Source organism: Saccoglossus kowalevskii, chromosome 20 (genome assembly GCF_978046115.1).
Source record: "Saccoglossus kowalevskii chromosome 20, keSacKowa6.1, whole genome shotgun sequence".
NCBI lineage: Eukaryota > Metazoa > Hemichordata > Enteropneusta > Harrimaniidae > Saccoglossus > Saccoglossus kowalevskii.
The window spans coordinates 2,596,571-2,624,450 of record NC_140660.1 but is presented as its reverse complement, the minus strand read 5'-3'; the positions used below and the strand labels follow the sequence as shown (position 1 = coordinate 2,624,450).

Here is a 27,880-nt window from a genome sequence, read left to right as displayed (position 1 = left end):
ATTCACTTTCGCGAACATTTAACTGCTGGTCTCGATAATGTAACAACATAGGTAACATTTCCATGTAAATCTGACAACTTTGCACGAGCTTTTCACAACTTTGTAAGCACTTTGTTAATCACTTTGCGCTTGGGCAGTGATGCTATCTGCTAATATAAATAGCTATATTAGATTTTTCATATTTTCGTTCTAAATTTAACTGCGGGGTTCTATATGAAATGTCTTAGGGGGAATATACACGCAAATCCACCAACGTTTTAATTGCTTTTCACATTTTTAGGGTGTGTTTGTACATATTACGGTTGGCTCACATGACAGTCTGCTAACATGGGAGGCTTCAAATGGATTTTATTCATTTTTCATACTTTAAAACTGCAGGGTTCGATATAAAAACAACTTAGGTCAAGTAAACACGCAAATCTACCAACATTGCAATCGCTTTGGACAACTTTGCACGCAGTTTTAACAGCTTAAACCAAACAGGTGCACACTGAAAAAAAAAAACTTACCGGCTAGTTTGCTCAGGTTGTCTCCCATGCAAGTACTAACCACGACCGATTAAACTTTACTTTCATAATAGGTCGACCACCTGACCACTCATCTATCAGAGTCCTTTGAAATTTACCGTTATTGGCGGCCATTTAATGTTTTGAAGTATTTCAAAATTCTACATCCTTCGGGGGCCACTGTGATATTCAAACGACTTTTTCGACATATTTATTCACTTTCGCGAACATTTAACTGCTGGTCTCGATAATGTAACCACATAGGTAACATTTCCATGTAAATCTGACAACTTTGCACGAGCTTTTCACAACTTTGTAAGCACTTTGTTAATCACTTCGCGCTTGGGCAGCGATGTAATCTGCTAATATAAATAGCTATATTAGATTTTTCATATTTTCGTTCTAAATTTAACTGTGTGGTTCTGTATGAAATGTCTTAGGGGGAATATACACGCAAATCCACCAACTTTTTAATTGCTTTTCACATTTTTAGGGTGTGTTTGTACATATTACGGCGGGCTCACATGACAATCTGCTAACATAGGAGGCTTCAAATGGATTTTATTTATTTTTCATACGTTAAAACTGCAGGGTTCGATATAAAAACAACTTAGGTCAAGTAAACACGCAAATCTACCAACTTTGCAATCGCTTTGGACAACTTTGCACGCTGTTTTAACAGCTTAAAACAAACAGGTGCAGACTGCAAAAAAAAAAAAAACTTACCGGCTAGTTTGCTCAGGTTGTCTCCCATGCAAGTACTAACCACCACCGATTAAACTTTACTTTCATAATAAGTCGATCACCTGACCACTCATCTATCAGAGTCCTTTGAAATGTACCGTTATTGGCGGCCATTTAATGTTCTGAAGTATTTCAAAATTCTACATCTTTCGGGGGCCACTGTGATATTCAAACGACTTTTACGACATATTTATTCACTTTCGCGAACATTTAACTGCTGGTCTCGATAATGTAACAACATAGGTAACATTTCCATGTAAATCTGACAACTTTGCACGAGCTTTTCACAACTTTGTAAGCACTTTGTTAAGCACTTTGCGCTTGGGCAGTGATGCTATCTGCTAATATAAATAGCTATATTAGATTTTTCATATTTTCGTTCTAAATTTAACTGCGGGGTTCTATATGAAATGTCTTAGGGGGAATATACACGCAAATCCACCAACCTTTTAATTGCTTTTCACATTTTTAGGGTGTGTTTGTACATATTACGGTTGGCTCACATGACAGTCTGCTAACATGGGAGGCTTCAAATGGATTTTATTCATTTTTCATACTTTAAAACTGCAGGGTTCGATATAAAAACAACTTAGGTCAAGTAAACACGCAAATCTACCAACATTGCAATCGCTTTGGACAACTTTGCACGCTGTTTTAACAGCTTAAAACAAACAGGTGCAGACTGCAAAAAAAAAAAAAACTTACCGGCTAGTTTGCTCAGGTTGTCTCCCATGCAAGTACTAACCACCACCGATTAAACTTTACTTTCATAATAAGTCGATCACCTGACCACTCATCTATCAGAGTCCTTTGAAATGTACCGTTATTGGCGGCCATTTAATGTTCTGAAGTATTTCAAATTTCTACATCTTTCGGGGGCCACTGTGATATTCAAACGACTTTTACGACATATTTATTCACTTTCGCGAACATTTAACTGCTGGTCTCGATAATGTAACAACATAGGTAACATTTCCATGTAAATCTGACAACTTTGCACGAGCTTTTCACAACTTTGTAAGCACTTTGTTAAGCACTTTGCGCTTGGGCAGTGATGCTATCTGCTAATATAAATAGCTATATTAGATTTTTCATATTTTCGTTCTAAATTTAACTGCGGGGTTCTATATGAAATGTCTTAGGGGGAATATACACGCAAATCCACCAACCTTTTAATTGCTTTTCACATTTTTAGGGTGTGTTTGTACATATTACGGTTGGCTCACATGACAGTCTGCTAACATGGGAGGCTTCAAATGGATTTTATTCATTTTTCATACTTTAAAACTGCAGGGTTCGATATAAAAACAACTTAGGTCAAGTAAACACGCAAATCTACCAACATTGCAATCGCTTTGGACAACTTTGCACGCTGTTTTAACAGCTTAAACCAAACAGGTGCAGACTGCAAAAAAAAAAAAAAAAAAACTTACCGGCTAGTTTGCTCAGGTTGTCTCCCATGCAAGTACTAACCACGACCGAATAATCTTTACTTTCATAATAGGTCGATCACCTGACCACTCATCTATCAGAGTCCTTTGAAATTTACCGTTATTGGCGGCCATTTAGTGTTTTGAAGTATTTCAAAATTCTACATCCATCGGGGGCCACTGCGATATTCAAACGATTTTTACGACATATTTATTCACTTTCGCGAACATTTAACTGCTGGTCTCGATAATGTAACAACATAGGTAACATTTCCATGTAAATCTGACAACTTTGCACGAGCTTTTCACAACTGTGTAAGCACTTTGTTAGTCACTTTGCGCTTGGGCAGTGATACAATCTGCTAATATAAATAGCTATATTAGATTTTTCATATTTTCGTTCTAAATTTAACTGCGGGGTTCTATATAAAATGTCTTAGGGGGTATATACACGCAAATCCACCAACCTTTTAATTGCTTTTCACATTTTAGGGTGTGTTTGTACATATTACGGCTGGCTCACATGACAGTCTGCTAACATGGGAGGCTTCAAATGGATTTTATTCATTTTTCATACGTTAAAACTGCAGGGTTCGATATAAAAACAACTTAGGTCAAGTAAACACGCAAATCTACCAACTTTGCAATCGCTTTGGACAACTTTGCACGCTGTTTTAACAGCTTAAACCAAACAGGTGCAGACTGCAAAAAAAAAAAAAAAACTTACCGGCTAGTTTGCTCAGGTTGTCTCCCATGCAAGTACTAACCACCACCGATTAAACTTTACTTTCTTAATAGGTCGATCACCTGACCATTCATCTATCAGAGTTCGTTGAAATTTACCGTTATTGGCGGCAACTTAGTGTTTTGAAGTATTTCAAAATTCTACATCCATCGGGGGCCACAGCGATATTCAAACGACTTTTACGACATATTTATTCACTTTCGCGAACATTTAACTGCTGGTCTCGATAATGTAACAACATAGGTAACATTTCAATGTAAATCTGACAACTTTGCACGAGCTTTTTACAACTTTGTAAGCACTTTGTTAATCACTTTGCGCTTGGGCAGCGATGCAATCTGCCAATATAAATAGCTATATTAGATTTTTCATATTTTCGTTCTAAATTTCACTGCGGGGTTCTATATGAAATGTCTTAGGGGGAATATACACGCAAATCCACCAACTTTTTAATTGCTTTTCACATTTTTAGGATGTGTTAGTGTTTGTACATATTCCTGCGGGCTCACTTAACAGTCTGCTAACATGGGAGGATTCAAATGGATTTTATTCATTTTTCATACGTTATAACTGCAGGGTTCGATATGAAAACAACTTAGGTCGAGTAAACACGCAAATCTACCAACTTTGCAATTGCTTTGGACAACTTTGCACGCTGTTTTAACAGCTTAAACCAAACAGGTGTAGACTGCAAAAAAAAAACTTACCGGCTAGTTTGCTCAGATTGTCTCCCATGCAAGTACTAACCACGACCGATTAAACTTTACTTTCATAATAGGTCGATCACCTGACCATTCATCTATCAGAGTTCGTTGAAATTTACCGTTATTGGCGGCAACTTAGTGTTTTGAAGTATTTCAAAATTCTACATCCATCGGGGGCCACAGCGATATTCAAACGACTTTTACGACATATTTATTCACTTTCGCGAACATTTAACTGCTGGTCTCGATAATGTAACAACATAGGTAACATTTCAATGTAAATCTGACAACTTTGCACGAGCTTTTTACAACTTTGTAAGCACTTTGTTAATCACTTTGCGCTTGGGCAGCGATGCAATCTGCCAATATAAATAGCTATATTAGATTTTTCATATTTTCGTTCTAAATTTCACTGCGGGGTTCTATATGAAATGTCTTAGGGGGAATATACACGCAAATCCACCAACTTTTTAATTGCTTTTCACATTTTTTGGATGTGTTAGTGTTTGTACATATTCCTGCGGGCTCACTTAACAGTCTGCTAACATGGGAGGATTCAAATGGATTTTATTCATTTTTCATACGTTATAACTGCAGGGTTCGATATGAAAACAACTTAGGTCGAGTAAACACGCAAATCTACCAACTTTGCAATTGCTTTGGACAACTTTGCACGCTGTTTTAACAGCTTAAACCAAACAGGTGTAGACTGCAAAAAAAAAACTTACCGGCTAGTTTGCTCAGATTGTCTCCCATGCAAGTACTAACCACGACCGATTAAACTTTACTTTCATAATAGGTCGATCACCTGACCACTCATCTATCAGAGTCCTTTGACATTTACCGTTATTGGCGGCCATTTAATGTTTTGAAGTATTTCAAAATTCTACATCCTTCGGGGGCCACGGTGATATTCAAACGACTTTTACGACATATTTATTCACTTTCGCGAACATTTAACTGCTTGTCTCGATAATATAACAACATAGGTAACATTTCCATGTAAATCTGACAACTTTGCACGAGCTTTTCACAACTTTGTAAGCACTTTGTTAATCACTTCGAGCTTGGGCAGCGATGCAATCTGCTAATATAAATAGCTATATTAGATTTTTCATATTTTCGTTCTAAATTTAACTGTGGGGTTCTATACGAAATGTCTTAGGGGGAATATACACGCAAATCCACCAACTTTTCAATTGCTTTTCACATTTTTAGGGTGTGTTTGTACATATTACGGCGGGCTCACATGACAGTCTGCTAACATGGGAGGCTTCAAATGGATTTTATTCATTTTTCATACGTTATAACTGCAGGGTTCGATATAAAAACAACTTAGGTCAAGTAAACACGCAAATCTACCAACTTTGCAATCGCTTTGGACAACTTTGCTCGCTGTTTTAACAGCTTAAACCAAACAGGTGCAGACTGCAAAAAAAAAAAAAAAACTTACCGGCTGGTTTGCTCAGGTTGTCTCCCATGCAATTACTAACCACGACCGATTAAACTTTACTTTCTTAATAGGTCGATCACCTGACCATTCATCTATCAGAGTCCTTTGAAATTTATCGTTATTGGCGGCCATTTAATGTTTGGAAGTGTTTCAAAATTCTACATCCTTCGGGGCCACTGTGATATTCAAACGACTTTTACGACATATTTATTCACTTTCGCGAACATTTAACTGCTGGTCTCTATAATGTAACAACATAGGTAACATTTCCATGTAAATCTGACAACTTTGCACGAGTTTTTCGCAACTTTGTAAGCACTTTGTTAATCACTTTGCGCTTGGGCAGTGATGCAATCTGCTAATATAAATAGCTATATTAGATTTTTCATATTTTCGTTCTAAATTTAACTGCGGGGTTCTATATGAAATATCATAGGGGAATATACACGCAAATCCACCAACTTTTTAATTGTTTTTCACATTTTTAGAGTGTGTTTGTACATATTACGGCGGGCGCACATGACAGTCTGCTAACATGGGTGGCTTCAAATGGATTTTATTCATTTTTCATACGTTATAACTGCAGGGTTCGATATAAAAACAACTTAGGTCAAGTAAACACGCAAATCTACCAACTTTGCAATCGCTTTGGACAATTTTGCACGCTGTTTTAACAGCTTAAACCAAACAGGTGCAGACTGCAAAAAAAAAAAAACTTACCGGCTAGTTTGCTCAGGTTGTCTCCCATGCAAGTACTAACCACGACCGATTAAACTTTACTTTCATAATAGGTCGATCACCTGACCACTCATCTATCCGAGTCCTTTAAAATTTACCGTTATTGGCGGCCATTTAATGTTTTGAAGTGTTTCAAAATTCTACATCCTTCGGGGCCACTGTGATATTCAAACGACTTTTACGACATATTTATTCACTATCGCGAACATTTAACTGCTAGTCACGATAATGTAACAACATAGGTAACATTTCCATGTAAATCTGACAACTTTGCACGAGCTTTTCACAACTTTGTTTGCACTTTGTTAATCACTTTGCGCTTGGGCAGTGATGCAATCTGCTAATATAAATAGCTATATTAGATTTTTCATATTTTCGTTCTAAATTTAACTGCGGGGTTCTATGTGAAATGTCTTAGTGGGAATATACACCCAAATCCACCAACTTTTTAATTACTTTTCACATTTTCTGGGTGTGTTTGTACATATTACGGCGGGCTCACATGACAGTCTGCTAACATGGGAGGCTTCAAATGGATTTTATTCATTTTATTCATTTTATTCTACCCAAGGTAAATATACACCAAGTATCAAAGCATTCAGGCTTGTATTTTTCAAGAAGAAGTCGAAAAAGGAAAACATTGACACAGACGACAATGGACTCAAATCACTCATATGATAAGGTCTGCTCGACAAAGTCGACAGCGGAGCTAACAAAGCTGAATCTACACACTGTAACTGGATGTAAAGGAACAGACAGTTATGCAATTAAGGACCTAGAAGTCATGAATTTGAATGATTGTGAACCTAGAATCGACTTTTCCATTGTTAAGACACAGATGAGATACCTGTATCTAAAGAGGATATTTTGACACAGCGAGACATACAGTGTTGGTCATACCTGAAAGAAGTATATCTACCAAGTATAGATGCAGATATTGGCTTGTTGATTAACAGTTCGCCCAAAGCTTTTGAGCCAAGGGAAGCAATAAACAGCGAAGATAATGGTCCTTATTCTGTAAAGACTGTTTTAGGATAGGCTGTTCATGGATCCCTGAAAGGGGCTGGTCACAAAGACTCAAGTCAACACAGTTCAGAATTCAAATTGGATAAAAACTAAATCAACAGTCAACCAATTACTTCAATTTAGAATTTCCAGAAAGAATTATTGGTGACAAGCCAGAGAGGTCAATTACAGACAACAAGTTCATGGAAATCATGAAAGCCAAAGTACAACACATAAATGGACATTACCAAGTACCATTGCCACTTCGTAATGAAGATGGCCAGATGCCAGACAATAGACAAACTGCCGAACAGCGACTGAAACAGCTGAGAAAGATATTACAGAGAGATCTGTCATATCACCAGGAATATATTCAGTTTATGGAAACTGTATTTGCCAAAGGTTATGCTGAGTCAGTATCATTAGAAGAACTGCCGGGAAAAGAGGGCACGAAGTGGTATATTCCACATCATGGTGTACAACATCCACAAAAGAAGAAACTGAGGGTTGTATTCGATTGCAGTTCTGAATTCCAGGGGACATCACTCAACAAGGAGTTGTAACAAGGTCCTGATCTAACCAACACATGAGTAGGTGATTGATACGTTCTCGTCTAGAACCAGTTGCATTGATATCCGACATAGAAAGTATGTTTTCACAAGTTAACATATCACAGAGTAGAAAGATTTTCAACGTTTTCTGTGGTGACCTGATGGTGATACTAGAATGCCTACAGTAGAGTATAGGATGAAAGTTCATATCTTTGGAGCAACTTCATCGCCAAGCTGTGCCAATTACGCTTTAAAAAAAGACAGCTGAAGATAGTTCAAATACAGAAGCCTTAGTTGTTGATAGTATACGAAACAATTTCTATGGTGAAGATATGCTAAAATCTGTGCCTACAATGAAAAAGGGAATAACTTTGGCTAAGAATATCATGACATTTTGTAAGGAAGGTGGCTTCAGATTTACCAAATGGATAAGAATTATAGACGGGTACTGAGAGCAATACGAAAAGAGGAGAGAGCTAAAGAAGTTAAAAACTTGAACTTACAAATGGATGAGTTGCCAGTAGAATGAGCTCTAGGCATGCAGTGGGATGTGGAAGCCGACACATTTGGTTTCAGGAACTGCATCAAAGAAAAGACAACTACCAGAGGAGGCATAGAGTATTGTCAGCTCTGTGTTTGACCCATTGGGGTTTGTAGCTCACGTGCTTCTGCCAGCCAAAGTTATACTCCAATACCTGTGTAAAAGTTAGTTGAACTGGGATGCTGAAATTCCTGCCAAACAGCATTGAATAATTGAAAACAAATTGAATAAGTGGCTGGAGGACCTACGTAAGTTGGAATAGAACTTCAAGATTAATAGATGCCTGAAACCAGAAAATTTGGTAAACCAATAAATACCTAGTTACAACATTTTTCCGATGCCAGTGAATTGGGTTATGGTGCAGTGTAATACATTAGGATGGTGAATCAGAATGGACAAGTTAATTGTATTATTCTAACAGGCAAAGCCAGAGTGGCACCAATGAAACAAATGACTATTCCACGATTAGAGTTGACATCAGCAACATTGTCAGTGAAACAGAATAAACTCATACAGAAAGAGATGGAAATGAAAGTGGATGAGACATTTTACTGGACCGATAGCATCACTGTGCTTCGGTACATAAATAACGACCATACAAGATTTCACACATCAGTTGAAAACAGAGTGGCACTGATACGAGAAGGATCAGTACCTGAGCAGTGGTCATATGTGAACACTAAGGACAACCAGCAGATGAATGTTCACGAGAACAGTCTATTGATGACTTTCTCGAAAATAGTCAATGCATTTATGGACCACGAGTCTCAAGAAAGATAGCCCCAAACTAATTCTGACACACAAGGTGACCAAGAGGTGAAGACCAAACTAAAGGTTAACACTGTCAGTGTTGATTACAAATCCATTTGCTGAGTTAATACAACATTACTCAAATTGGTTCCAGCTAAGGAAGGCAGTTGCATGGCTTTTGAAGTTCCAAAAAAAGTTGAATATCCGATGGGAGCATGAACACCAAGCTGTAGGGTTAATTAAGCAGAATGTAGATTCTGTGTTGACTGTACAAGACATGCGTGATGCTGAACTGGCTATCATTAAATTTGAACAACACAGTCTTTGCAGAAGAATTTGTCATAATGGAAAAGAGAAGTATGTGAAGCGTACAGATTGGATCCTGTATTAGGAACATATACTAGTAGTCTGTTACGGGTAGGCAGTTGATTGAGACAAGCAAACCTCTCATACAAGACAAACCATCCACTGAATTTACCTATACAATTCACGTCTAATTAAAGATTACAACACTCCTAGATGTGTTTGGCCAATGGGTATTATAGTCAAAGTTATGCCTGATAAAAATAATCTTGTGAGGAGAGCAATGGTAAAGATCAATTATAAAATATTGTAACAGGCTTATGATAAGTCAGTTTGATAGCAATATAAAAAGAATGATAGTAAATCCTGACAGACTAAGAGTTGAAATTTTGGTACATTAGTATGGATTTACATTGAAGTGGGCCCATCAAACACACTTTTTCAACCATAGAACATTCAGAAACGTTGCAGAAGAACAGAGTGCAGAACCATCATAGTAATAAAAATCTGGTAGAATTTCCTGGACCATTTGAAGAATACGTACATTTTTTTAAGTTCCTTTCGAATTTTATTAAGTTTCGTTTTCATTATTTATTCTGTATTTTTGAATTTTATTAGAATGTTATCAAGATCATATTTAGAGGCTGGAATGTAGCCGCCATTTAGTTATATTGTATTTTTATTGTACGTTCAAATTTGTGTATTTACGCCCTCTTGTGACTGTAATATTTTACGCTCTGATATATGTTCTTTTTCTACAACATTTAGACAGAAAAGTCAGTTCTCTGTTAGCCCTCGACGGAGATAGATCCCAAATCGTTTTTACTTACATTAAGACGAATGTAAGCTAGAAAACGTGTAACTGAGGTAAGTTACTCCCTAGACAATTAGTAATAATGATCTGATGTAGCAGAGTACCAAATATTGTAATTCAGTTTAGAAGTATTTGGAGATTATATTTGTATTGTTGAAGTAAGATCTCCTTTGTGTGTCAATGCCTTTCCTACTTCAAGATACGGATGGTCGAGCTACATGAGGGACGAGTAACAACAAACAATATCTAATTAGAAACCTATACACGAACAAAGGTGCACGTATAGTGACCATGTGTAAACATGATTTCGACAATGACCTGTCAACAATATTTCATTCCATATTCAATTTACCATTAAGAAATCTTTAATTACCCTATTTTGAAAACAAAACATGCTGTTTTTTTGCTGCCAAGATTAATTCAAACAGACCATACTTTGACATCTACAATTCACTTCCGCATTGGGTTAGCAGAATGAGTTTGGGGATTCCCGGGGGATTGCGTTGGTACAACACTGCTTTCCGATTGTTTAATAACAGACTTCACCTATCGATGTTGTGCTGCAATTGTTTATGCAAGAGGTGGTCACACCCATTTTGAAATGTTCCATGAACTGGGATTTTTATTTTCAGCCCCTCTCTCTTTCAGAACTCATGTAACGAAATGTGGAATGATTACATGCAGTCATTATCATCTGTTTCATTGTGCAGATGTTTCACGTCTATTATGTGATCAAATGGGTTTATCTGAAATAAATAATCTTGGTGTAACTGTGAATATTCGAGTGTTCCTTAAATTGCTTTGAGTAGAATATATAATATCAAAGCAATCAGACTTGCGGTATTCAACAAGAAGTTGAAAATATCACTTTGTACCAAAGATATTTATTAAAATCGAAATAAGAATTGAAGATATTATGAAATGAACAAATGTGAGAGAGGTCTACCTGAGGTACATATACACCTGGATATTTTTCCTTTATGAAGCCCAGTATAATTCTGTGATAACTATATATATAACATCATTCTCTGTTTCTTCTAACTTTCTAATACTGTGACGTTGCTGAACAAAATGCACTTTCGTGTGTGTTTTCAGGCTACATTTGTTTTTATAAAACTTGTTGCATTCTTTACATTGATATGGCTGTTCACCAGAATGCACTCTCATGTGTGTTTTCAGGTGGCTTCTCCGGTTAAAGCACTTGTTGCATTCTTGACATTGGTATGGTTTCTCACCAGTATGCACTCTCATGTGTGTTTTAGGTCGCCTTTCCGGGTAAAACACTTGTTGCATTCTTTACATTTGTATGGTTTCTCACCAGTATGCACTCTCATGTGTGTTTTCAGAGTGACTTTCTGAGTAAAACACTCGTTGCATTCTTTACATTGGTATGGTTTCTCACCAGTATGCACTCTCATGTGTGTTTTCAGAGTGCCTTTCTGAGTAAAACACTTGTTGCACTCTTTACATTGGTATGGTTTCTCACCAGTATGCATCCTCATGTGTTTTTTCTGGTTGCTCGTATTGATAAAACACTTGTCACAAACTTTACATTGGTATGGTTTCTCGCCAATATGCAGTCTCAGGTGTCTTTTCACGTGGCCTTTCCGAGTAAAACACTTGTTGCACTCTTTACATTGGTATGGTTTCTCACCAGTATGCACCCTCATGTGTTTTTTCTGATTGCTTGTATTGATAAAACACTTGTCACATTCTTTACATTGGTATGGTTTCTCACCAGTATGCACTCTCATGTGTGTTTTCAGGTTGCTTTTCTGAGTAAAACATGTGTTGCATTCTTTACATTGGTATGGTTTCTCACCAGTATGCACCCTCATGTGTTTTTTCAGATTGCTTTTACTGGTAAAACACTTGTTGCATTCTTTACATTGGTGTGCTTTCTCAGTATGCAGACTGTGTTGTTCCATGTTTGTCATATTTCTGGTACTCAACTTTTCAAGCACTGCAAATAATAATACATATCATTTCTAGTTGAACAAGGTCAAATACAAATACTCAAATTACCAGGTAATTTGCATTTATAAGGGAAAAGTAATGTATGATGAGTGTTTATGATCAGAATATTTAAGAAACTTGATGTAAACAAATACCAATGATATTGTTTACAAGATAGGAGGTGACCCCATATTCAAACACTTAGGTCATACCTGGGTTTACCCAGTCTGCCCTTTCTAGCTCTATTTATACCTACGTTTTGCAAGTTCATAGTAGGTATGAACTCCCGGATTAACAGCACATTAACATCCCCACTAAAATAAACAACCCGAGAACAAAGAAAGACAAACCATGGAATTTCAAGTTTAGATTGGGAAAACCTACATGGGGTTTTCTTACAATACAGTTTCAAGGTAGAAGATTCAAAAGAGATTTCAATAGGAAAAAAATAAGTTGCATACTATGAAGCTTCATGTTCATACTGAATGTTATATTTTGAAGTGTTATAAAGAATTCCAGCTTTGAGTTTTTTTGCAAGTCATGTAAATTCTAATAAAACAAGTCATTGTTAATGACACAGTCTCCGTCCAAAATGTTGTGATCTGACATATCAATTTGATGCCAACTTGTTTTTCATGGTACCCATGCTACTTTATCTTGAATGCATTGAACGTTTCTGTTCAAATTTTGTATAAAGATAGTAACCAAGAAATACATCTGCACCAACATGATTTTTGTGATTGAATTCAAGATGGCTGGCCAATGTCCAATTTCCATGTAAAAGTGCTAAATAGTAATTTTTACATGTCCGACGCTGTTTCTCAGAGATGACTAGGCCAATTTGGATAAAAGTTGGTATGATGATCATACATATTGGATTATAGTTGCATGTCATATATTTTTATGATTCAAACTAATATGGCTGACTGGTGGCCATTTTGTTTTTCATTATACCCATGCTACTTTATCTTGAACGCAATGAACGTTTCTGTTCAAATTTTGTATAAAGATAGTAACCAAGAAATATATCTGCACCAACATGATTTTTGTGATTGAATTCAAGATGGCTGGCCAATGTCCAATTTCCATGTAAAAGTGCTAAATAGTAACTTTTACATGTCCGACGCTGTTTCTCAGAGATGACTAGGCCAATTTGGATCAAAGTTGGTATGATGATCATACATATTGGATTATAGTTGCATGTCATAAATTTTTGTAATTCAAACTAATATGGCTGACTGGTGGCCTTTTTGTTTTTCATGATACCCATGCCTACATTTCGGTATCAATTTTGCACGACAGTATACCAATAGATACATCAACATGAACATTATTTGTTGTAATTTGATTCAATATGACTGCCCAATGTCCAATTCTCATCAAAAAGCACTAAATCATAGTTTTTTACAAGTTTATCTTCTATTAAATGTACAGACATTTTTGTGCCCATGTTAGTTCATAAAGACATAGAACACATCAGTGACCTTTCTCTTTGTGGGATTCGTGTCAAGAGGTACCAGTAGTTATGGTCACAGGGACTTGTAAACTTACTTGCTAATAATCTCAACATAACAAACTTCTCCTTCTGTTAGCGTCTCTGTGGCTAAGATACCCACTAGGCATGGAATGTTAGCGTCTCTGTGGCTAAGATACCCACTAGGCATGGAATGTTAGCGTCTCTGTGGCTAAGATACCCCCTAGGCATGGAATGTTAGCGTCTCTGTGGCTAAGATACCCCCTAGGCATGGAATGTTAGCGTCTCTGTGGCTAAGATACCCCCTAGGCATGGAATGTTAGCGTCTCTGTGGCTAAGATACCCCCTAGGCATGGAATGTTAGCGTCTCTGTGGCTAAGATACCCCCTAGGCATGGAATTTAAGCGTCTCTGTGGCTAAGATACCCCCTAGGCATGGAATGTTAGCGTCTCTGTGGCTAAGACACCCCCTAGGCATGGAATGTTAGCGTCTCTGTGGCTAAGATACACCCTAGGCATGGAATGTTAGCGTCTCTGTGGCTAAGATACCCCCTAGGCATGGAATGTTAGCGTCTCTGTGGCTAAGATACACACCGCTTGTACTGGCCGTAATGTATGTCACTCTGTAAGCCAGTCACAGATATTTATGTGCAGGCCACAATGACGTCACTTCCGCTACCGTGTTTTTGTTTATGGTATGCTAATTGCAACCAGTCTCCCAAACCCAATATATACAATACCACGTGTACACTAGTAGACGATAGGATAATAAAATACTATTTTGAGCATTTTTGTTTTTTTAAATTTGTGTTGAATTATTTATTTTTAATAATCAATTAACTTAATTTATACTTCATTTTAGTCTATTTATATGAAGTTCCGGCAGTTGAGACATTTGTGGGGGATAGAGTAGTACGTTTTGGTAGTGACTGATGACAGAATAAACAACGGTCAAATGTAGATGCAAAAAAAACACGGTATGGTTTATTGCTTAACAAACTTATATAGAAACATGTAACACATGAACAAGGAACCCCGAAACTCCAAAACTAGCCCTTTATATAGGTGCGTATCGAACGTGAGAGAAAACACGTAAGCGGGAAATACAAATGTAAATTACGCAGGAGAAAAAAGATACAATACTGGGTCTCATAAAACAAAGATGGCGACTTTGACTGTTGCGTAGTTGCGTAGAGTACAAACTGAGATATTACCAACATTTAATTAGGTATTTTCCTGTGATTGGAATGTATCGAAATCACCGGCGGTAATTAGTGCAAGGCGCGCCCAGGTCAAACCTCATACTTGTGATTGTATTAGAGGAGCGCATCGTATTGTGGTTTAAATCAATTTTTATTAACGCAAATGTTGAACACGCGCAGCGCGACGACTTCCGCCCTTCAAGAAATATTAAAATATAATTAAGTTTTCTGCTCCCTGTCCAATAGTTAAACTAGTACGAACTAAGATGGGTGTAATAATAATCACAAAATAGAGTACACGAATTTAGGATATATCAAGTTAAAAATTGCATGCATACATCAGAATTAAATCAGATTGAATCTGACCTCTGAACTATGCGGCTAAGTAAACAGTCGGCTTTGTAACCACTGTACCGCCACTCAGATACTCTAGTGAGACATATTCTGTAGTCGCATTTATTATTGGCTGGTTTTCAATTTCGCTACTTTTGTTGAGAAGTAAAATCCGCTGAGTTAAATTCACGTGAACGCGTTAACTCATTTCCTCCAAGTTCATGAACCTAAAAACAGTGAAATTGCGTTGATTTTCGGATTGTCTAAATAGATTATTTGGCAAATCTTTACCACATCCGTCACCACACAAACATGTACGTATAATTTCAGTTTATGGACAGTTTACAGAAGGACTATGATCTGAAAACTTTCATCACACTGAACATTTCATTATTTCGTATTTTTAAAGGCTATTTATTTCAAAAGAACACTAAGACTTGAAATCAAGTCTAGTTGATAATGAACTGTTCATTCATTTCTGTTAATTTCATGAACGTATGAATTTCTTATATAAAACATATTTAAAATGTTTTACTAATTTCAAATAACGTTTGAAAACAACCAGACCAATCACAAGGCGTTTAGGGATGGAGGTAATGTTTTAACAATATTTTATAAATTTCCATAAAAGCCGTTATTGCCTTGATGAAATTTACATCATTTACAATTTTGTCGTTTTTTTTTAATTTTTAATATATTTCGACAAAACAAAAAACTAACAATGCACACTGCATTTTTCACATTTTCGTCAACTTGCCGTTATCATTGGATTATATCTTGTTGCTCGGCAACAGCGAATACGCCATCTACGACGACAACACCTCCCAGCTTTACTACCGGTTGAAATGTAAACGAACCAGCGTGTTGTAAGAATATTGAAACTGATAATATACTGCATGTTACTTATAGATAACTACCAATATCTTGAAATGACATATATATGAAGCTGTATTGCGATCGAGGAAATCAACATTACTTGAAAGTGGCATGGAAGCTGAACACATCGGTGAGTTCTCATGTCATTTACCTCGTCCAGATCTGACAATTGTTTTACTGTAAGGCACAGGCGCTCGGAACGTTTCTTGGCTAATAAAAAAATTACCTAAAGTGAGATCGGCATAGTTCCGAGCGCCTGTGCTGTAAGGCCAAAAAACAACTTATGTTGCCCTCAAGTCGGAAAATTGAAATTAGGTCGGTCGGTCGGATTTTTTTTTTAATTCGTGAAAACGAAGGGTATTGTAAATAGCCGAGGAATATGGGAAATAAAATGCGACCCGACATTTCATATGTTTCGGTCGATCGCTGAGGGCAACAAAACATTTTTGTTTGGCCTAATTATGGTTGGAGCTTTGATCGAATGTATTAAACTTCAACTGTATTACATGTGTAATTAATGAAAGCCCTGAACACACTGCCATTTTACTAGCTCTACGCATATCACTGTGTTAATCAGGGCGAACTAATGTACACGCAGTGTTCTCCCCAGAAAAATCTCTCAGAGTGGCGGCTAATTTGCATATAATTTACATAATCATTAGTTACGTTGGCGATACAGTTATAAAACGACATGTTCAACAGGATTAAAACTTGGTGAATAAAGTTGGAGTGAATATGTACTAGGTAAGAGTTCTTTGGCTCCCTCCCCCATAGCTGTAATTCTAACTCTGTTCCTCCAGTACCCCTCCTCCATATCAATTATATATACTCCTCTTTGGGTATGTCACTTATAATTATTTGGAGGGGCATATAGAATTGCATTGGGGCTGGAGTGTAAGGGTTAGGATTCATGGTGAAGAGGTCTTTTCCAATTTTTCAACGACCACATCATTACATCACCTGCTTCAGTCAAAGATAGGATGTACATAAAAATACACAAGTTACAATGTAAAGAAATATGTATCACCATATAAACTTTTTTCTATTAGTTTTATTTGTATTCAAATTTCAAACATCGTCTTTCAACAGAAAAATTTTATTAAGTGTTAAATTATTATAAAATAATTTACAAATTCACATCTTCTTTAAATATCTCGGTCTGAATTAATTAAAGTATAATGTTTACACATTTAAGTTGTGATCATGTGACATGTGTCCAGAGAGGGTATTTATCCCAGTCCCTGTATAGTGTATAGAGGAGGGGTATTTATTCCAGTCCCTGTATAGTATATAGAGGGGGTATTTATTCCAGTCCCTGTATACTGTATACAGGGGAGGGGTATTAATCCCAGTCCCTGTATAGTGTATAGAGGGGGGATATTTATTCCAGTCCCTGTATAGTGTATAGAGCGAGGGGATATTTATCCCCAGTCCCTGTATAGTGTATAGAGGAGGGGTATTTATTCCAGTCCCTGTATAGTGTATAGAGGAGGGGTATTTATTCCAGTCTCGATATAGTGTATAGAGGGGGTATTTATTCCAGTCCCTGTATAGTATATAGAGGGGAGGGGTATTAATCCCAGTCCCTGTATAGTCAATAGAAGGGGCATTTATTCCAGTCCCTGTATAGTGTATAGAGAAGGTATTTATTCCAGTCCCTGTATAGTGTATGGAGGGGTATTTATTCCAGTCCCTGTATAGCGTATAGAGTAGGGGTATTTATTCCAGTCCCTGTATAGTGTATAGAGTAGGGGTATTTATTCCAGTCCCAGTATAGTTTATAGAGGGGGTATTTATTCCAGTCCCTGTATAGTGTATAGAGGGGGTATTTATTCCAGTCTCTGTATAGTGTAGAGAGGGGAGGGGTATTAATCCCAGTCCCTGTATAGTGTATAGAGGGGGGGATATTTATTCCAGTCCCTGTATAGTGTATAGAGGGAGGGGGATATTTATCCCAGTCCCTGTATAGTGTATAGAGGAGGGGTATTTATTCCAGTCACTGTATAGTGTATAGAGGGGGTATTTATTCCAGTCCCTGTATAGTGTATAGAGAAGGTATTTATCCCAGTCCCTGTGAAGTGCATAGAGGGGGTATTTATTCCAGTCCCTGTATAGTGTATAGAGGAGGGGTATTTATTCCAGTCTCTGTATAGTGTATAGAGAAGATATTTATCCCAGTCCATGTATAGTGTATAGAGGAGGAGTATTTATTCCAATCCCTGTATAGTGTATAGAGGGGAGGTATTAATCCCAGTCCCTGTATAGTGTATAGAGGGGGGATATTTATTCCAGTCCCTGTATAGTGTATAGAGGGAGGGGGATATTTATCCCAGTCCCTGTATAGTGTATAGAGGAGGGGTATTTATTCCAGTCACTGTATAGTGTATAGAGGGGGTATTTATTCCAGTCCCTGTATAGCGTATAGAGAAGGTATTTATCCCAGTCCCTGTGAAGTGCATAGAGAGGGTATTTATTCCAGTCCCTGTATAGTTATAGAGGAGGGGTATTTATTCCAGTCTCTGTATAGTGTATAGAGAAGGTATTTATCCCAGTCCCTGTATAGTGTATAGAGGAGGGGTATTTATTCCAATCCCTGTATAGTGTATAGAGGGGAGGTATTAATCCCAGTCCCTGTATAGTGTATAGATGGGGTATTTATTCCAGTCCCTGTATAGTGTATAGAGGGGGTATTTATTCCAGTCCCTGTATAGTGTATAGAGGAGGGGTATTTATTCCAGTCCCTGTATAGTTTATAGAGGGGGTATTTATTCCAGTCCCTGTATAGTGTATAGAGGAGGGGTATTTATTCCAGTCTTGGTATGATTTTGACAAAAAACTTGTATGGTGTAGTACCAGTTGTCGAGGGATTGATCTCTGACCTCAGATTGATTGCATACATGATTTTGACAAAAATAACTTATACATTGTCATTTGTAATGTGTTGTACCAGTTGTCTCAGTCATAATAGATTGAATTACAGTGGACACAAAACACACCTAAAATTGAACATATTTTTTTTTCAGATATTGTCGATAACAAAATCACAATATGTTATATATATGTGGGACTGATGAGTATGGCACAGCAACACAAAAACAAACAATGCGAGTACAACAACACAACAAACAACGTAAGTACAACACAATGACAAACAACAGAAGTACAACACAACACAACAACAAAGAATGTAAGTACCACAACACAACAACGAACATTGTAAGTACAACAACACAACAACAAATAATGCGAGTACAACACAACACAACACAACAAAGAATGTGAATACCACAACACAATAACAAAGAATGTAAGTACAACAATGCTACAACAATGTAAGTACAACTACACAACAACAAAGAATGTAAGTACCACAACACAACAAACAATGTAAGTACAACAACATAACAAACAATGTAAGTACCACAACATAACAAACAATGTAAGTACCACAACATAACAACAAACAATGTAAGTACCACAACATAACAAACAATGTAAGTACCACAACATAACAACAAACAATGTAAGTACCACAACACAACAAACAATGTAAGTACAACAACACAACAAACAATGTAAGTACAACAACACAACAACAAAGAATGTAAGTACCACAAGACAACAAAGAATGTAAGTACCACAACACAACAACAAACAACATAAGTACAACACAACAACAAACATTGTAAGTATAACAACACAACAACAAAGAATGTAAGTATCACAACACAACAAACAATGTGAGTACTACAACACAACAAAGAATGTAAGTACCACAAAACAACAACAAGCAGCACAAGTACAACAATACAACAAATGATATTACAACACAATAACAAACAATGTAAGTACCACATCAGCAAGCAACATAAGTACAACACAACACACAACGTAAGTACAACAACACAAAAACAAATGGAAGTACAACACAACAACAGACATCATAAGTACCACAACACAGCACAACAACATTTGAATTGCTGATAAGGAAAATTAATTTCAAATTAATATATTTTTTTAAAATACAACCTTTCAAATCTAAATTCATAATAAAGTCTACTTTCAAATTTATTATAGATTTGTTCCTAATTCTTACTTGAACATTTTAAGAACACATTCTCAGGACATGTTGAGAACATTTCAAGAACACATTTTCAGATCATTTTGAGAACATTTCAAGAACACGTTTTCAGATCATGTTGAGAACATTCTAAGAACACACTCAAAGAACATTCCAGATTCACTGTTAGAACATTTCGAGCACATTTCAAGAACGCATTCACAGAACATTCCAGATTCACTTTTAGAACATGTTGAGAACATTTTAAAAACATGCTCTCAGATCATGTTGAGAACATTCTAGGAAAAAGTTCTCAGATCATATTGAGAACATTTTAAGAACATTCTAAAAACACATTCACAGAACAATCCAGATAAACTTTTAGAACATGATGAGAACATTTTAAGAACACATTCACAGAACAATACAGATACACTTTTAGAACATGTTGAGAACATTCCAGCAACATGTACATAATGTTCCATAAACACATTCAAAACACTGGTTGTATAATTGAAAATTTTTATTACTTTCAGCCTAAACCACTCTTTAATAAAATAGAGCCTTCATCCTTAAGTCCAATCAAATGTGGTGATTCACAGCAAACTGCTATGAATGATGGGAAAATAGTGGAAGAACTGACAGCTCAAGTCACTGAACATGTAAGTCATATGAGAATGGAAGAACCAATCACATTGATTGACATAGATCACATGATAAATCATGTGACACAGGAACATAGTAGGAACAATCACAATTATTTGAATTGATCACATGATATTATCCAGTCATATGATGTGTCACATTTAGTAGTCATTGATTGGAAGATACCTAATTAGACCAAGACATGTTTTCTATCCCATGGATACAATGCTTACTCCAAATTAAGCAAAAAATCTTACTTTAATTCATCTACTGAAGGATTTTGCAATGTTTTTATTTCCATGGCAACAGCCTTTATCGTTGCATTCGGCTACATAGAATACTTTCACAATGGATTGAGTTCCCCCTCCAGGTTTTAATAGTGTGATAGGTTTTTTTGTATATATATTTAAAAATTTCAATGAAGGCTTTGACTGATTGATATGTATTTCTATCAATTTTTCATTAAGTCATAAAATTCACATAATAATCAAAAATCTGAACTGGGAAAAATTCTCTGATTGAATATGAAATTACATCCTTGTGGATTATTTCATAATGTTGATTTGAAGATCTAGCTTGTCAATTTTGAATAACATATTACATGGTAAAATATATATGTTTATACAATTAAATTACAGTGGAATTCAAAATGTATTTGCAATAATGTTTATTTTTAATAAAATGTTTTCAAGCATACATGCTTGTAGCTTTCTTGTTAATGGAGTGGACTCCATGGAATATGTTTTTTCATCAGGGTGGCGTGGTATAAATATTGAGAACTGCCAAAGCTGACAGGGTGAAGATTGAAGCTGAAGTGAAGACGTTACTGGAGTTGAAGTGTCAACTGTCATTGGCAAAAGGGGAGAAGTCTGCTTCTCCTTTGGGAGGGAAACAAATGAAGAAAAGAGGAAATCAATAAAATATGATAAAGCATGCAATAACTGATATACAAAAAACATAAATAACAATAACAATCAACCGTATAAACAAGCATAATACTTAATTTGGAAACAAAAATTTACAATGTTTAACTGACTTTTAGCAGGTATTTATGAAATAAGTAAACATTTGTTGTTACGTGTACCTTCCCAGCATGCACTGTTCTGATGACAGTCACATTTAAGTGGAATTCATTATAAAATAAGTAAACATTTGTTATGTGAGCCTTCCCAGCATGCACTGTTCTGATGACAGTAACTTTTAAGTGGAATTCATTATGGACTAAGTAAACATTTGTTATGTCAGCCTTCCCAGCATGCACTGTTCTGATGACAGTCACTTTTAAGTGGAATTCATTATGAACTAAGTAAACATTTGTTATGTCAGCCTTCCCAGCATGCACTGTTCTGATGACAGTCACTTTTAAGTGGAATTCATTATGAAATAAGTAAACATTTGTTATTATGTAAGCCTTCCCAGCATGCACTGTTCATATGTCAGTCACTTTTAAGTGGAATTCATTATGAAATAAGTAAACATTTGTTGTTATGTGAGCCTTCCCAGCATTCACTGTTCTGATGACAGTCACTTTTAAGTGAAATTCATTATGAACTAAGTAAACATTTGTTATGTGAGCCTTCCCAGCATGCACTGTTCTGATGACAGTCACTTTTAAGTGGAATTCATTATGAAATAAGTAAACATTTGTTGTTATGTGAGCCTTCCCAGCATGCACTGTTCTGATGACAGTCACTTTTAAGTGGAATTCATTATGAAATAAGTAAACATTTGTTGTTATGTGAGCCTTCCCTGCATGCACTGTTCTGATGACAGTCACTTTTAAGTGGAATTTATTATGAAATAAATAAACATTTGTTATGTCAGCCTTCCCAGCATGCACTGTTCTGATGACAGTCACTTTTAAGTGGAATTTATTATGAAATAAGTAAACATTTGTTATGTCAGCCTTCCCAGCATGCACTGTTCTGATGACAGTCACTTTTAAGTGGAATTTATTATGAAATAAGTAAACATTTGTTATGTCAGCCTTCCCAGCATGCACTGTTCTGATGACAGTCACTTTTAAGTGGAATTCATTATGAAATAAGTAAACATTTGTTGTTATGTGAGCCTTTCCTGCATGCACTGTTCAGATGACAGTCACTTTTAAGTGGAATTTATTATGAAATAAGTAAACATTTGTTATGTCAGCCTTCCCAGCATGCACTGTTCTGATGACAGTCACTTTTAAGTGGAATTTATTATGAAATAAGTAAACATTTGTTATGTCAGCCTTCCCAGCATGCACTGTTCTGATGACAGTCACTTTTAAGTGGAATTCATTATGAAATAAGTAAACATTTGTTGTTATGTGACCCTTCCCAGCATGCACTGTTCAGATGACAGTCACTTTTAAGTGGAATTTACTATGAAATAAGTAAACATTTGTTATGTCAGCCTTCCCAGCATGCACTGTTCTGATGACAGTCACTTTTAAGTGGAATTCATTATGAAATAAGTAAACATTTGTTGTTATGTCAGCCTTCCCTGCATGCACTGTTCAGATGACAGTCACTTTTAAGTGGAATTCATTATGCAATAAGTAAACATTTGTTGTTATGTTAGCCTTCCCAGCATGCACTGTTCTGATGACAGTCACTTTTAAGTGGAATTCATTATGAAATAAGTAAACATTTGTTATGTCAGCCTTCCCAGCATGCACTGTTCTGATGACAGTCACTTTTAAGTGGAATTCAATATGAAATAAGTAAACATTTGTTATTATGTAAGCCTTCCCAGCATGCACTGTTCAGACTACAGTCACTTTTAAGTGGAATTCATTATGAAATAAGTAAACATTTGTTGTTATGTGAGCCTTCCCTGCATGCACTGTTCAGATGACAGTCACTTTTAAGTGGAATTCATTATGAACTAAGTAAACATTTGTTATGTCAGCCTTCCCAGCATGCACTGTTCTGATGACAGTCACTTTTAAGTGGAATTCATTATGAAATAAGTAAACATTTGTTGTTATGTGAGCCTTCCCTGCATGCACTGTTAAGATGACAGTCACTTTTAAGTGGAATTCATTATGAAATAAGTAAACATTTGTTGTTATGTCAGCCTTCCCTGCATGCACTGTTCAGATGACAGTCACTTTTAAGTGGAATTCATTATGCAATAAGTAAACATTTGTTGTTATGTTAGCCTTCCCAGCATGCACTGTTCTGATGACAGTCACTTTTAAGTGGAATTCATTATGAAATAAGTAAACATTTGTTATGTCAGCCTTCCCAGCATGCACTGTTCTGATGACAGTCACTTTTAAGTGGAATTCAATATGAAATAAGTAAACATTTGTTATTATGTAAGCCTTCCCAGCATGCACTGTTCAGACTACAGTCACTTTTAAGTGGAATTCATTATGAAATAAGTAAACATTTGTTGTTATGTGAGCCTTCCCTGCATGCACTGTTCAGATGACAGTCACTTTTAAGTGGAATTCATTATGAACTAAGTAAACATTTGTTATGTCAGCCTTCCCAGCATGCACTGTTCTGATGACAGTCACTTTTAAGTGGAATTCATTATGAAATAAGTAAACATTTGTTGTTATGTGAGCCTTCCCTGCATGCACTGTTAAGATGACAGTCACTTTTAAGTGGAATTTATTATGAAATAAGTAAACATTTGTTATGTCAGCCTTCCCAGCATGCACTGTTCTGATGACAGTCACTTTTAAGTGGAATTCACTATGAAATAAGTAAATATTTGTTGTTATGTGAGCCTTCCCTGCATGCACTGTTCAGATGACAGTCACTTTTAAGTGGAATTTATTATGAAATAAGTAAACGTTTGTTATGTCAGCCTTCCCAGCATGCACTGTTCTGATGACATTTATCCATCCTAAATAATATTAGGAAGATTTATAGCCACTGGCGTAATGTAATGTCAATTTTGGCCAAACATTTATCCATCCTAATTAATATTAGGGAGATTTATAGCCACTGGTGTAGTGTAATGGCTCTTTTGGTCACACAGTTATCCAGTTTAATTATTATTAGGGAGATTAATAGCCACTGGTGTAGTGTCATGGCTATTTGGCCACACATTTATCCATGGTAAGGAGATTTATAGCCACTGCCGTATTGTAATGGCTCTTTTGCCTACACATTTATCCATTCTAATCAATATTAGGGAGATTTATAGCCACTGGTGTAATGTAATGGCTATTTTGGCCACACATTTATCCATCCCAATTAATATTAGGGAGATTTATAGCCACTGGTGTAGTGTAATGGCTCTTTTGGTCACACATTTATCCATTTTAATTAATATTAGGGAGATTAATAGCCACTGGTGTAGTGTCATGGCTATTTGGCCACACATTTATCCATGGTAAGGAGATTTATAGCCACTGCCATATTGTAATGGCTCTTTTGCCTACACATTTATCCATTCTAATTAATATTAGGGAGATTTATAGCCATTGGTGTAGTGTGATGGCTATTTTGGCCACACATTTTTCCATCCCAATTAATATTAGGGAGATTTACAGCCACTGGTGTAGTGTAATGCTCATGTTGACCATACATTTATCCATCCTAATAAATATTAGGGAGATTTATAGCGACTGGTGCAATGTAAGGCCATTTTGGCCACACATTTATCCATTCTAATTAATATTAGGGAGATTTATAGCCACTGGCGTAGTGTAATGGCTCTTTTGGCAACACATTTATCCATCCTAATTAATATTAGGAAGATTTATGGATACTGGTGTAGTGTAATGGCAATTTTGGGCACACATTTATCCATTCTAATTAATATTAGGGAGATTTATAGCGACTGGTGCAATGTAAGGCCATTTTGGCCACACATTTATCCATTCTAATTAATATTAGGGAGATTTATAGCCACTGGCGTAGTGTAATGGCTCTTTTGGCAACACATTTATCCATCCTAATTAATATTAGGGAGATTTATAGCCACTGGCGTAGTGTAATGGCTCTTTTGGCAACACATTTATCCATCCTAATTAATATTAGGAAGATTTATGGATACTGGTGTAGTGTAATGGCAATTTTGGGCACACATTTATCCATTCTAATTAATATTAGGGAGATTTATAGCCACTGGCGTAGTGTAATGGCTCTTTTGGCAACACATTTATCCATCCTAATTAATATTAGGAAGATTTATGGATACTGGTGTAGTGTAATGGCAATGTTGGGCACACATTTATCCATCCTAATTAATATTAGGGACATTTATAGCCACTGGTGTAGTGTAATGGCTCTTTTGGCCATGCATTTATCCATTCTAATTAATATTAAGGAGATATATAGCCACTGTTGTAGTGTAATGGCAATTTTGGTCGCACATTTATCCATTCTAATTAATATTAGGGACATTTATAGCCACTGGTCTAGTGTAATGGCTCTTTTGGCCATGCATTTATCCATTCTAATTAATATTAGGGAGATATATAGCCACTGTTGTAGTGTAATGGCAATTTTGGTCGCACATTTATCCATTCTAATTAATATTAGGGACATTTATAGCCACTGGTGTAGTGTAATGGCTCTTTTGGCCATGCATTTATCCATTCTAATTAATATTAGGGAGATATATAGCCACTGTTGTAGTGTAATGGCAATTTTGGGCACACATTTATCCATCCTAATTAATATTAGGGACATTTATAGCCACTGGTGTAGTGTAATGGCTCTTTTGGCAACACATTTATCCATCCTAATTAATATTAGGAAGATTTATGGATACTGGTGTAGTGTAATGGCAATTTTGGGCACACATTTATCCATCCTAATTAATATTAGGGACATTTATAGCCACTGGTGTAGTGTAATGGCTCTTTTGGCCATGCATTTATCCATTCTAATTAATATTAGGGAGATATATAGCCACTGTTGTAGTGTAATGGCAATTTTGGTCGCACATTTATCCATTCTAATTAATATTAGGGACATTTATAGCCACTGGTGTAGTGTAATGGCTCTTTTGGCCATGCATTTATCCATTCTAATTAATATTAGGGAGATATATAGCCACTGTTGTAGTGTAATGGCAATTTTGGTCGCACATTTATCCATTCTAATTAATATTAGGGAGATATATAGCCACTGTTGTAGTGTAATGGCAATTTTGGGCACACATTTATCCATCCTAATTAATATTAGGGAGATATATAGCCACTGTTGTAGTGTAATGGCAATTTTGGCCACACATTTATCCATTCTAATTAATATTAGGGAGATTTATAGCCACTGTTGTAGTGTAATGGCAATTTTGGTCGCACATTTATCCATTTTAATTAATATTTGGGAGATTTATAGCCACTGGTGTAGTGTAATGGCTATTTTGGCCACACATGTATCAATCCTAATTAATATTAGGGAGATTTATAGTCACTGTTGTAGTGTGATGGCTATTTTGGGCACACATTTATCCATCGTAATTAATATTAGGGAGATTTATATCCTTTGGTGTAGTGTGATGGCTATTTTGGTCACACATTTACCAATCCTACATGTGATTAATATTCGGGAGATTTATAGCCAATGTTGTAGTGTAATTGCTATTTTGGCCTCACATTTATCAATCCTAATTAATATTAGGGAGATATATCGCCACTGTTGTAGTGTGATGGCTATTTTGGGCACACATTTATCCATCCTAATTAATATTAGGGAGATATATATCCATTGGTGTAGTGTGATGGCTATTTTGGTCACACATTTACCAATCCTACATGTGATTAATATTCGGGAGATTTATAGCCAATGGTGTAGTGTAATTGCTATTTTGGCCTCACATTTATCAATCCTAATTAATATTAGGGAGATATATCGCCTACTGTTGTAGTGTGATGGCTATTTTGGGCACACATTTATCCATCCTAATTAATATTAGGGAGATTTATAGCCACTGGCGTAGTGTAATGGCTCTTTTGGCTACACATTTATCCATTCTAATTAATATTAGGGAGATTTATATCCATTGGTGTAGTGTAATGGCAATTTTGGCCACACATTTATCCATCCTAATTAATATTAGGGAGATTTATAGCCACTGGCGTAGTGTAATGGCT

General features: G+C 36.1%; 1 long non-coding RNA gene and 1 pseudogene across 1 annotated transcript; one reads left to right on the top strand and one right to left on the bottom strand.

The window, feature by feature from the left end:
- Window positions 1-11,262: 11,262 nt before the first annotated feature.
- On the bottom strand, window positions 11,263-12,212 carry LOC144347610 (uncharacterized; annotated as a pseudogene).
- Window positions 12,213-16,105: 3,893 nt separating this feature from the next.
- On the top strand, window positions 16,106-21,707 carry LOC146729886 (uncharacterized). The gene is made up of 3 exons (XR_014927954.1): window positions 16,106-16,254; window positions 20,721-20,846; window positions 21,584-21,707. It is a non-coding gene; the product is annotated as an uncharacterized LOC146729886 (long non-coding RNA).
- The last annotated feature ends 6,173 nt before the right edge of the window (window positions 21,708-27,880 follow it).